The following is a 13,685-nucleotide window of genomic DNA, read 5'->3' on the forward strand; positions in this document are numbered from 1 at the left end:
GATCAACAAACGAAGGTCATGATCACCGTTCCCTATCTTCCCTGCTTCAGGAGCCATTGATGGCATTTTCAGGACCCACCTTCATTGCCAGCAACCATAGAAACTGTTTCCGCTGCTTCTCTGTCCGTTTTTTGGTGTTAGGACTGCCGGAGAACAAGACGGGATCGTGGAAGCTGTTGGTGGCCGATCTTCTTGGCTGTCTGCTCGTACAGCTGCGGTAGCTAGAGATTTCATCTCCCTCTCTTCAGCTGCTGTGTGCGGCAGATAGAAAAAGGCCGAAATTTTTCTTTCTTCTTTTCCCTCTTGCGGCAGACGATAGGTCATGAATCGACCTATATTATATCGGATCAACAGACCAGATTACAGTCCATTCGAATCTGGACCCGCAAACAATAAGTCTGACCGATTCTCCTTTGCTGGGCCTGATGAATTGATGGGCCCAATCTGGGCCCACTCCCCTGTTTTTGGGCCTAGTCTTCTATAAGATTTATGGGGCCGATTTTCATTACCATTGATGGACTACACACGTATATGGTTGGCATTGGTATTTACACTCTAACCATTGATTAATTGATCTAAACCATCCATGATGTATTCTGTAGGCATATCATATAAAGTATTCACTAGGTGGGGATCAAGGGTGTGTATACACTATCGTCGAATAAAACGGATTGTTGATTATTACCATCCATCTTATGATATTCTAATTATGAGTGCCTTAAGGATGATGTATAGATCATTCAGATTAAATTCTGATGAAGCCCCTATTTAGGCCCATTACCCATCCTTGATAGTCTTACATAGACTATTGGATCATAGAAAGTGAAACATATCTGACGGTTTCTCTCTGTAATTCATCTATTTTCCAATGATCAAAACCGATCATCTTGTGGGCCACATCAGAATAATTTAGATATAATCCATTGAGAGGCAGGATTATAATAGCAATCCTAAAGTCTATATTTGTATTTTTGGATTCGGTTGTGTTAGCCACCATAGTGACCTCAATCGATGAAAACTTTACAAGTACATACTTATAACATTGGGAAAATTGTTCACTCTCCAAGTATAGGGTTGTGATGTAGTAATAAACTCGGTGAGACCGAGGTCGAATCCCAATGGACTGAAACCTGTGCGTAATCTAAAACTCACTAGAACTAGAACTAGATTAAGATGAAATCTAAATCGAATGAAATTGAGGGAATAATGATGAAATAATTATCAAAAATTTAAAGAATTCAGGAAAAAGACACTAAGGATTCAGAGGATCCACTTGTAGAGATCAGGGAGATCTTATGCCTGCATCAAAAACTCAACTGAACTTAGAGTCCATCTTCATCCAGTTGAAAGGTGTAACCATGGAAATTAAACTGAACTTCCTTTAATATAGTTTTAAAGAGATGAAAGGTATATGAATTAGAATGGATTCCATCACCAAACCATGCCCAGGAGACAAAGTAAACAACAGAATTAAACTAATTACCAACCAATCAACAATGTATGAAGGTTAGGAAGGGTACCGTCATCTGACTATGCCTAGGAGACGATGGTGAACAACAGGGCTTCTTGACGCCATAAACATAAAAAGAAAAGGAACATACTCAAAGCTATCGCAGGCCCATTGTAATTTTAGTCACAACAGACCATTAAAAACTAAAAACATTCCCTTAATTAAACTAAAATCAACATAAGTTCAATCTAAACAAAAGACACAAGCAAAAAGTCTCCCATCACGCTACAAGCTTAGCCAGACATGATCAAGCTAAACTTGAAGGAAAGCATAAAAAGAGAAAAAAAATCAGAAGAAGGAAGGAGGAGAACGAAGCTGGCATCTCCACACGTTGAAGGATGCCTCCACGGCTGCCCACGTCCAAAGGATCCTCATTCCCTCTCTCTCTCACCCTTTATAGGCGCTGAAGACGGTGGATGTATGTAGAGCACCGCCCTGCCTTTTGCAGGTTGTTTGTAATAGGGTCGGACCCTGAATCACGCAACAATGAGGGTTCCTGCGTAATGATGATTGGTGGGGCCCACTTTATCTCTCATTTGAGAGATCCATGCCGTCCATCAGCTTCTCCTCAAAATTTCGACCGGACATGGTCTGTTTTGATCGTCCGTTGATGCTGCCTAAGGAAGAATTCCTGCTGCAACGGTATTTGAATGGTCCTTTTGTGATCGTTGTAGCGAACATGTATGCGTGTATGGCTGAAAACGGTCAGAATGGTTCTGACAATATTGAGTCCCTCTACATGATGGACGATTCGGATTGATCTTTTGAACTAATATGGAGGCCCACCAGCAATCGACGACGCCCTTGCTTGCGAACAGAGTCGGTGTACGTCGACGCTGTGATGGCTGGTGTCCCACTGATTGACGCCAATAAGGAAATCCATTCCGTACTTTGGAATATACTCGAAAAACCATTCTGGAAGGGATGTTTTTGAAGATAAATCGGTGTGATCCACACGATATTCTACTCCGCCATCCATACTGTGTTCAACGACTAGGATTTTTCCATAGATTACATGGTGTCAAAAGATCACCTAGGTGAGGTTAATACCCCTCCTCTGTACACAATGTACGGTCCAAATTGATTATTTGGATGAGGTGTGGGCCCCACTGCACGAAAACGGCAGACATGCGTAAGGACACTGTTTCCTTTTTTGAATTGGAGAAGAGAGAGTCGGTCAGCATGCGCTGACCGACTTTGAGAAATTTAGTGCTCGGCTGGTGCACTTGTGCACCGTACATACGTGATGTACATGAGGTCCTATGGAGATGTTTGTGAGAAATCCGCTCTATCCATTTGATGTGTCACTCCATTTAAGGCGTTAAGAACCAAATTAAAGCATTTTCAGATACCAGGCGGGCCCCAAATCATTGATTTATGGGCTGATTTGTCCGTTGGGCAGCTTCCAGAGGGATCCAATAGCTGAAATTTGACGTGTACGGTTCATTTATGGTCCTCAGGCCACACATAGAGTCTCGAGCTGAACGGATGGTGGAAACCTTGAGATTTTGCATTCTGAACCATTTTCGGACCTTTTTAATGTGAACGGCTTGATTTCCTCGGATCCCTAGCGTGTAAATTCGTTGATCTTAGTCCTCTGGACTCTGTTCCTTCCTCTGATGACTTCGGAGCATTAAATCCATGCTTTTAATACTCTTTTTCAATCAAAGCTCCTTATTACATCCTGCAACAAAAACACGATTAAATTATAATATTAGGTATTATCGTGTATGTAAAATCAGACAGTAATCAGGGTCTGATATGCAATATTTGACCCTCAACAATAATGAGGATTGCATACAGTTGCGTTCACTTTTTCAGGCGTATGGTAATGAAAACACAAACGATTACCATTTGGCAGTCAAGTGAACGAGTGAAGTAAATGGTGCTGGTAATATAAAACTGAAAGACTCATCTCACCCACAGGTGTTGAGTGTCTCAGATTTACATGACTTACATCACTTAGCTTCATGTTTAGGAGAATCACTAACATGTTGTTATTACCTCCTACAGGAAGAATGATGATGATGTAACAGATTCTCACCAAGATGAGATGGTTGGGCCCATCGTCATCCTAGATGATTCAGTTGATGCCTCCCTTAGCAACTGAATTGATTAACTTTGCCTGATAATTTTGTTTATATTCACGAAATTGATTTGTGAAACTATGAACTAATGTGAGTATATATGTATCTCCTTTATTTTAGTCTCAATTCCAACCAATAAGAATCAAGTCCCCGCCCTTAATGGATCTAATTACGCTCAATGGAAGAACGCCATCAAAGTTGTACTGGGCTGTCTTCAATTAGATCTTGCCCTGATAACACCAGAACCGCCAAAGCTATCTAATAATGCCACTGAAGTTGAATATAATCGATGGGTTGCATGGTTTAGATCAAATGATACATGCCTGAAAGTCATTAAGTATTCAGTTTCTGAATCGATGAAGGGTGTCATGCCTGAAACAAACAAGGCCAAAGTTTTCCTGACTGAAATGGGAAAACAATTCAAGAAATCTTATAAATCTGAAGTGGGCATTCTTCTGAATAAATTGACAAGCTCGTCCTACGATGGAAAAGGCAACATCCGTGAATACATTATAGAGCAGATCGAAGTTGTTTCTAAGATTCATGCTCTAGGGCTTGTACTCACTGATGATCAACTGGTTCATTTGATCATGAACAACCTACCTCCCCAATTCGGTACGTTCCTAGTAAACTATAACACTCTGAAGGATATATGGACATTGGATGAACTCATCACTCAGTGCGTCTAAGAAGAAGACAGGATCAGACAGATGATAAAAGTTTAAAATGTTAATATGGTGACTTCAGGACAAGGGCATAGGCAAGGGAATAAAGGTAAAATGAAGATGAAACAAGGTTCTAATACTGGATTTTCTGGTCCTCCATCTGGAAACTATGAGAATCAATCTGGAAATGGATCTAAACGCAAACGGGTTAAAGGCAAACTGTGCTTCTTTTGTAAAAAGACGGGTCATCTAAAGAAAGACTGCGAAGGTTTTAAGGATTGGCTCATAAAGAAAGGTAATCATTCTGTTCTTGTCTGTTTTGAATCTAATTTGACCGATGTGTCAACAGATTCCTGGTGGATAGATTCAGGAACTACTATTCACATATGCACTTCTATGTAGGAATTACTACAGGCCAGGCCACCAACTGATGCAGAGCGCTCAGTATACGTAGGCAATGGCGTCAAAGTTGACGTGGAGGCAATAGGAGTCTATAGGCTTAAGTTGAAGTCTGGTCATTTTTTAAATTTAGTAAATACATTGTGTGCCATCTATAAGGCGCAATTTAGTTTCAATTTCCTGTTTAGACAAGTTGTGATATTCGTTCCACTTTGGAAATAAAAGTTTTAGTATTTACTTTAATTCGATTAAAGTTGGAACCGGCTCTTTATTAAACAACTTATACCAGTTAGACTTGATTGCCTCTCACGTCTATAATATTAATACCTTTCATAGAAATGTAATGGGATCCAATCGAAGACTAGACTATGAGAATTTCTCTATGTTGTGGCACAGGCGGTTATGCCATATATCTCGTGAGAGATTAAACAGGCTTGTGCGAGAATGAATTTTACATTCTCTAGACTTTTCTGACTATAAAGTATGCATTGATTGCATAAAAGGGAAACAGACTATAACGAAAAAGAAAGGTGCAACCAGGACTGTAGATCTGTTAGAATTTTACATTCTCTAGACTTCTCTGACTATAAAGTATGCATTGATTGCATAAAAGGGAAACAGACTAGAACGAGAAAGAAAGGTGCAATCAGGAGTGTAGATCAGTTAGAGGTTATACATGCAGATATCTGTGGACCATTTCCTACAGCCTCATGGAGTGGCTACAAATATTTCATTACCTTTATAGATGACTACTCTCACTTTGGGTACCTATACCTTATCAGTGAGAAATTAGATGCCCTGGATGCTATTAAAATCTATAAGGCTGATGTTGAAAATCAACTCGATAAGAGAATTAAAGTTGTCAGATCTGACCGTGGTGGTGAATACTATGGAAGATATGACGAATCAGGACGCAATCCAGGGCCACTCGCTAAATACCTGCAGGATTGTGGCATTGTTGCTCAGTACACTATGCCTGGTACTCCAAAGCATAATGGAGTTGCTGAGAGACGTAATCGCACCCTTATGGATATGGTGTGAAGTATGGTCAGCAATTCAACATTGCCAGAATCTCTGTGGGGTGATGCTGCAGTTGATATATTAAACAGGGTTCCCAGCAAAGCAGTAAGCAAAACTCCTTTTGAGTTGTGGAATGGGAGAAAACCAAGTCTCCAATATCTACATGTTTAGGGTTGTTCTGCTGAGGCTAAAATTTATAACCCGCATGAAAAGAAGCTTGATCCTAGAACCATAAGTTGTTTCTTCATTGGATACCCAGAAAGATCAAACGGCTATCGATTCTACTGTCCTTCCCACTCCATCAGGATTGTTGAGATTGAGAATGCTAGATTCATTGAGGACACTGAAAACAGTGGGAGCACGAACATAAGAAATTTTATATTTGAGGAACAAAGGACTGCGACTCCTGTCATAGTCAATCCAGATCACGTGGACATTAATGATGCAGTCGATTCTGCAGTCACTGCAGAGCACCACGTAGAACCTCATATACAAACCACTGATGAGAAAAATCAAGATCAGACCCAACAAGCTGAACCATTAAGAAGATCTGAAAGAGAGAGAAGGCTTGTAAATCGAGACGATTACATCGTATACTTACAAGAACACGACTTCGACATAGGGGTGGAAAAAGATCATGAATCCTTTACACATGTTAAACAAAGTGCTGATCCTTCTCGTTGGTTTAATGCCATGAAAGATGATTTGAAATCCATGCAGGACAATAAAGTATGGGATCTTGTAGAGTTACCCACTAGAATAAGGCCGATTGGTTGTAAATAAATATTTAAAACCAAACGGGACTCCAAAGGTAATGTCGAACGATATAAAGCTAGACTTGTTGCTAAGGGTTTTAACCAATATGAGGGCATTGACTTTAAGGAGACTTTCTCACCAGTATCTAAGAAAGACTCATTCAGGATCATAATGACTCTTGTAGCTCATATGGATTTAGAGTTACATCAGATGGATGTAAAGACTACATTTCTTAATGGGGATCTAAATGAGAATGTGTACATGTTGCAGCCCGAAGGTTTTATAGCTACTGGCTCAGAACATTTGGTTTGCAAACTTAAGAAGTCCATCTATGGGTTGAAACAGGCATCGCGACAGTGGTACCTTAAGTTTCATGAAGTAATTTCTTCACATGACTTTGTAGAAAACACTGCAGATGAATGCATCTACATTAAAACCAGTGGGAGTAAGTTCGTTATGATGATTTTGTATGTTGATGACATTCTGTTAGCTAGCAGTGAACCAGGATGTTGAGCGACACCAAGAAATTCTTATCTCAAAGGTTTGAAATGAAAGGCCTTGGTGAAGCTTCTTACGTCATCGGCATTGAGATTCGTCGTGACAGAACACTTGGACTGCTCAGCTTGTCACAAAGGGCCTATATTACTAGGGTACTCGAAACGTATGGCATGCAAAATTATGCTTCAGGAAAGTCGCCCATTGTGAAGGGTGACAAATTTGGTTTATTTCAGTGTCCAAAGAATGATTTAAAAAAGAATTGAATGAAAGAATTTCCGTACGCATCAGTAGTAAGGAACATCATGTATGCTCAAGTCTGTACCCGACCGGACATTGCCTTTGTCACTGAAATGTTAGGAAGATATCTATCTAATCCAAGAATGCAACATTGGATAGCTGCAAAGAAAGTATTACGGTATCTTTATAGAACGAAAGACTTTAGACCCACATACAGAAGGTCTGATCAGTTGGAGTTGATCGGATATTTAGATGCAGACTTTGCAGGTTGCGTTGATACTAAGAAGTCTACTTCAGGATACATCTTCATGATGGTAGGAGGAGCTGTGTCATGGAAAAGCGTGAAATAATCTACCACAGCCTCATCCACTATGGAAGCTGAATTTATTGCCTGCCATGAGGCATCTAATTAGGCACTATGGTTACAAAGTTTCTTCTTAGGTTTGCGAGTACTGGAGCATATCCCGAAACCATTGAGAATATTTTATGATAATTCGGCTGTTATTTTCTTCTCTAGTAATAACAAGCATTCGTCAAGGTCGAGGCATATCGACATCAAGTATCTTGTTGTAAAGGAAAGGGTTCAGAATCATCAAGTGTCCGTGGAATTCATTGGCACTAAGCAGATAATTGCAGATCCGCTCACTAAAGGGCTCCCTATCACGCCATTTCAGGAGCATGTAACATCCATGGGAGTCATTGATCTCACAGATGTTTTCAGTTAGTGGGAGTTGAGCGTACTTTGATTTTCACAGACACTTAAAGATCTCATTTTATGTAGTTTGTTTGGATGATTTTGATATAAAAATTTATTTCTGCTTCTCTATATATATGCGCAAATTTTGAGTAAGTAGAACTACAGTCGTGTCTCGTTGGAGACATGTAAAAGTTTCAGGACCTCTTAAGGATAGACACATAACATCACACTAAAGCGTGTTATCCTTATACCACATTTCCTAGTTCGTGATCTATATTATTAAGATTGAAAGTATTTGTGATCGTGCTTAGACTCACTTCACCTAAATGTTGTGATGACTACCGCGTTTCGATACTGACTGTCTTGATGGACCAGATTGAATAGCATTACTCATACTGTCCAACTATTTTCATTGGTTAACCATTTGGATATTTTCTTAAAAGATCAAAACTTATTTTCTAAATAATTCTATATGACTATCATTAACGTTGCTCAATGAAGCCCAAGTGGGAAAATGTAAGAACTCTATTTAGTGGGCTTCACTGATCAACGGTCTAGATTGTCATACAGTTGGACTGGATGATTGAGTAGACCAGTAGGCCCCACATCAGGTGATGCGCTGCGCAGTTTATCTGCGTAGCTTTGCGTACTAGGGCTGGAATGCTATAGCTGTCTTACGCAGACAGCAATTTCAGTTGCACTAGGATGCTACAATGTGGAGCGTGGGAGAGAGAGTTGTGATGGGTTTCAAACTCTCTCCACATATTCTATAAAAGAGAGTTGGGTCCCCGATCCTACACCATAGCAGAAATTCGAGTCTCATGCATCTTGTGAATTGCAGAAAGGGTGTGAAGGAGAGGAAGATCCTAAGCTCTACAGGTATTCTAGTATTCTTATCCGGCTTCCATGGTGGCGTCTCAGCTAGGTAAGTTATCCGACCCCTGATCGCCATGTCCCATGCACAGACAGATCCGTGGGCATATTCCCCATATAGATTAAGTCCCACAATGGGTACTCGAACCCTTGACCCGGTGTTGAAACTCCCGGGAGTCATGTGGAAGCCATGGATCTATATTCTGCTTCTGCTGAGGAGCGAGAAACTGTTGTTCGTTTCTTAGTTTTTCAAGAAATGGGAGATTCCCCATGAAGAATGCAATAGCCGATGGCCGAACGTCGAGTATCCCTGCAATGTGCCCAATCTGCATCACAGTAGGCATGTAGTTGAATCTCACTAGAGGTTGAGAGGAGGATCCCTTGTCCCGATGATTGCTTAAGATATCGAAGAACTTTATGAGCGGCATCTAGGTGAGGAATTCGTGGCTTATCCATAAACTGACTCAACACGTGTATGGCATATTATAGATCTGGTCTTGTAATTGTCAAATAGATTAGCCTTCCCACTAGCCGTCTATATGATGAAGGGTCCTGAATGAGTTCTCCATCACTTTCACTAACCGCAATATTTTGCTCCATAGGAAAGTTTCCAGGTTTTGCTCCAAGAAAGCCCGTATATTCTAGTATCTCAAGTGCATATTTCCTCTGTAATAAGAATATGCCATTTGATGAGCGTGCTACTTCGATTCCCAAGAAATACTTCAGAATTCCCAGATCTTTTAGTTTAAAACAGTCACTCAATATTTCTTGAGATTATTAATTTGTTCCAATCCTACAATAATGATATCATCCACATATACCAAAATAGCAGTGAAAGTGCCCTTGTATGATCGGACGAAAAGTGAGTAGTCTGCCTTAGATTGCTTTGTATCCTGCATTAATGAGAGTTGATGAAAGTTTAGCACACCATTGCCTCGAAGCTTGTTTGAGGCCATACAAGGATTTAGTGAGTTTGCAAACTCTGGTCTCCCCCTTTCGTCCGAAGCCTGGTGGAATTTGCATGTAGACTTCTTCATCGAGGTCTCCATGAAGGAAAGCATTGTTGACATCAAGTTGATGAAGGTGTCAATTTTGTGTAGAGGCAAGGACGAGAAGGGTATGAACAGTAACCATCTTGGCAACGAGAGCAAAGGTTTCAGTGTAGTCAATACCTTCATTTTGGTTGTAGCCCTTAGCGACCAAGCGAGCTTTGTAATGCTCGATAGAACCATTAGGATGATATTTGATCTTGTAGACCCATTTACAGCCAATGGGTTGCTTTCCAGGAGGTAGCATTGTGAGAGTCCAAGTGTGATTGAGTTCGAGGGCATCAATCTCAACGCGCATGGCATCGCGCCATCTAGGGTCTTCCATGGAAGTGGGTTCTTGTGCAAGAAAGATCGTGGTAGTGAAGGCACGGTGAGCAGGGGATAATGGTGTATATGAAAGAAAATTGGAAAGAGGGTAGAGATTACCTGAAGAACGAACCATTGCAGAATCAGAAGATTGAGCGGGGCGAGACGGTAAGGCTTGTCCAACATGAAAGTCTCGTAAGTATGTCGGTGGTTGAGTGGGACGAGTGGGGTATCAAGGCACAAGTGGTGGCGAAGAAGGTGATGAGGGGTGTGAGGCATCAATGGAAACAGGAGGAGCAGGATTGGAATTGTCGGTGGGAAGTATGGGACAGGGCAGGACAGGGTTCATGGAAGTGTTTGGAGATAAGGCAAAAGGGAATTGTTCCTCATAGAAGATGACATCACGAGAAATAAAAGTTTTGTGAGTGGCAAAGTCATAAAGGCGATACCCTTTTTGTTGAAAATGATAGCCGAGGAAAAGTTAGCGAGATGTTCGAGGGTCAAACTTGGACAGATTTTGTGAGTGAGTGGATGCATAGCACAAGCAAGCAGCCAAACACACGTAAATGGTGATATGTGGGTGGTACACCATGTAGTTTCTCATAAGGAGTGACACCATTTAGAACAGAAGAAGGGGTGCTGTTAATCAGATAGGCAGTGGTAAGGATGGCATCCCCCCAGAATTGTTTAGGCATTTGGGCTTGGAAAAGCAATACTCGGGCAACGTTGAGAAGATGACGATGTTTACGTTCAGCCACTCCATTTTGTTGAGGAGTGGAAACGCAACTAGTTTGATGCAAAATGCCTTTGGTGGCATAGAAAGAGAACATGTCAAATTCAGAACCATTGTCACTGCGAATGATTTTTACTATGGTGGAGAAGTGATTTTCAATGTATTGAATGAAAGATTGCAAAAAAGAACGCGCTTCAGATTTATGACGGATTAAATAAAGCCAAGTACACCAAGTGAATTCATCCACTATGCTAAGAAAATATTGGGCGCCATGGATAGAAGGTACCCGGTACCCGATATCCTCCCTGAATGTCAACATGTAAGAGTTGGAAAGGAGCATGAGAAGATATGGAACTAGTGGAAAAGGGAAGACGAGTCTGTTTAGCTAGTGGACAGACAAAACATGGTTTTGAATTTGTATTATGAATTTCAGAAACATTATGAGAAAGAGATGACAAATTTTTATTAGAAGGATGACCAAGGCGACGGTGCCATAGTTGAGAAGTAGTGTGTGGCATCTGACAACGAGCACTTCGGGTGTTAGTGAAGTAGTATAGACCATCACACTCAGTCCCCAGTCCAATCATCTTCATCAAGCATAGGTCCTGAATAAAACAGAAGTCAGCAGAAAAAGTGAGAAGGCAATGGAGAGTCTTACATAATTGATGCACAGATATCAAATTGAAATGAAAGATGGGGACACAAAGAACATTTTTGAGGATGAGGTTGGGAGAAAAGATGACAAAACCAATGTGTGTGACAGTGGCATAAGACCCATCTGGTAATTAAACATTGCGACCATATACTGGAGTAGAATGGGTTAAGGCAATGGTTGTGCAGACCATATGGTCTATGGCTCCACTATCAAGAATCCATAAGAGATCAGTGGAAATTTTACCTGTCAGGGAAAACTCAGTGCTACCTACATGGTGAACCATGGATTGGGGCTGAGAAGTATTGTTGAGAATCTCGAGAAGTTGTTGGCAATACTCGGGAGTAAAAGGTAGGTTGCTGGTGGATGGGATAGGGGAACTAGAGGCCTAATAAGCATTGTGCTTGGGACCCGTCCTCGGCTTTGTATTGCGAGGGCCTAGTGGATATCCACGGATGCAGTAACAACGATCTACAGTGTGACCGCTTTCCCACAGTGGGTGCACTTGAGAGACTTCTTAGGCAGACTGGATCAACCATCTTTCCGTGGTGGATAGTTGGTGGTAGCCAAAGCAAGGCCTTCAATGGGCGGTGGAGACGAAGTGTTGCGATGGCGTTCTTCCTGCATGACAAGGGCATAAGTACGGCTGACATTCGAAAGTGGATCCATCAATAGTATCTGTCCACGAGTTGCAGCATAAGATTCGTTGAGCCCCATAAGAAATGTCAGGACATTGTCGGATTCTTACTGTACCAATTTTCTTTGCGGGCACCACAAGTGCAAGTAGGCGGGGATTGGATTTCCGACAACTCATCTCATAAGCCTTTCAATTTTGCAAAATATGTTGTGATGGATAAAGAGCCTTGAACAAGATTACTAATATCTTGTTTAAGTTTATAAAGGCGCAGGCCATTGACTTGAGAATACCGATCTTTCAAATCATCCCAAATGGCATGAGTAGATTTACAATATATCACACTGTTAGAAATTTCTTTAGAAATAGAATTGAGTATCCAGGATATTACCATGACATTGCATCGCTTCCATTGTCGAGCCTCAGAGGAGGAACCAGAGGCCGGTGGAGGAACTGTACCGTCGATGAAGCCAAGTTTATTTTTGGCTTCAAGAGCGAGAAGCATCGCTCGACTCCATGAGTAATAATTGTCTTCACTGAGCAGGTGGGATATCAATACCATACTAGGATGATCGGAAGGATGGAGGTGTAGATGATGGGTAGGATCATCATATTTTTCTACTTCTTCAGCCATGTAAAAAAAAATGCAATCTTTGTTTTGTGACAATCAAAATAGATATGCAAAATATATTTAAGAAAGAAGTTAACCCTCAAGATGTGAACTTCTCTCTGATACTATGTCAAACAACCATTTACTCCAAAAGCTTAAGCTGTCAGAGTGTGGTGTATCAATGTATATCAAGAGACTTTATCACTTTAACACCCCCCCGCACGTGCGGGGTGGGAATTCTACACGGAACATACTGAAGAGGGTGGAGGGACACTCAAACCATAAATAGGCCGGGCTTAATTTCCCGGTCCCTGGGTCGGACAATATTCCTGACCCCCGGTGGGAGAATAATATATTAGCGAGGCATATTTGTTGCTCTCGAGAGTCAAACATAGAACCTTCCGCTCTGATACCATGATAAAAACAGAGAGAAAAATCAAGAGAGAGAAAGAGAGATATAAGATAAATGTGTTTTCATTTCTGTGTGTATTGTTAGGGTCTATACGGTGCTATTTATACATGTATTGGTGAGACAAAGCATTGAATGAGATTGATAAACATATTGAATGGAGCGTAGGAGAACGTTGTCAATTTCGATCATTCTACAGTTGGTGAATCCCTAAATGAACGCCCGTTTGTCCCTTGCTTGATTATTGCCATGAATCACGATGGTCTTTCTTAACACAGCATGCATGATTAGAGGCGTCTTCAGCCAGCACAATAACAATAGGAAGAAAGAGCAAGTAATCAACTATTCGTGCATGAGGTTCACCAACTACAAGACATGATATTCGCAAATCGAGAAGCATACCTCGCCCTCGTATGGGCCACCCAGTGTCACTTCCAGTAAATGATTAATTACCTATCCGATCCTCCTACTCGCTCATATAAATCCACAAAAGTATATTTTTGAAAAGCTGGCATTGATGGAAAGAATAGGCAACTTCTACTTTTTGAAT

This window comes from Magnolia sinica, chromosome 14 (assembly GCF_029962835.1).
Source record: "Magnolia sinica isolate HGM2019 chromosome 14, MsV1, whole genome shotgun sequence".
In the NCBI taxonomy this organism is placed as follows: domain Eukaryota; kingdom Viridiplantae; phylum Streptophyta; class Magnoliopsida; order Magnoliales; family Magnoliaceae; genus Magnolia; species Magnolia sinica.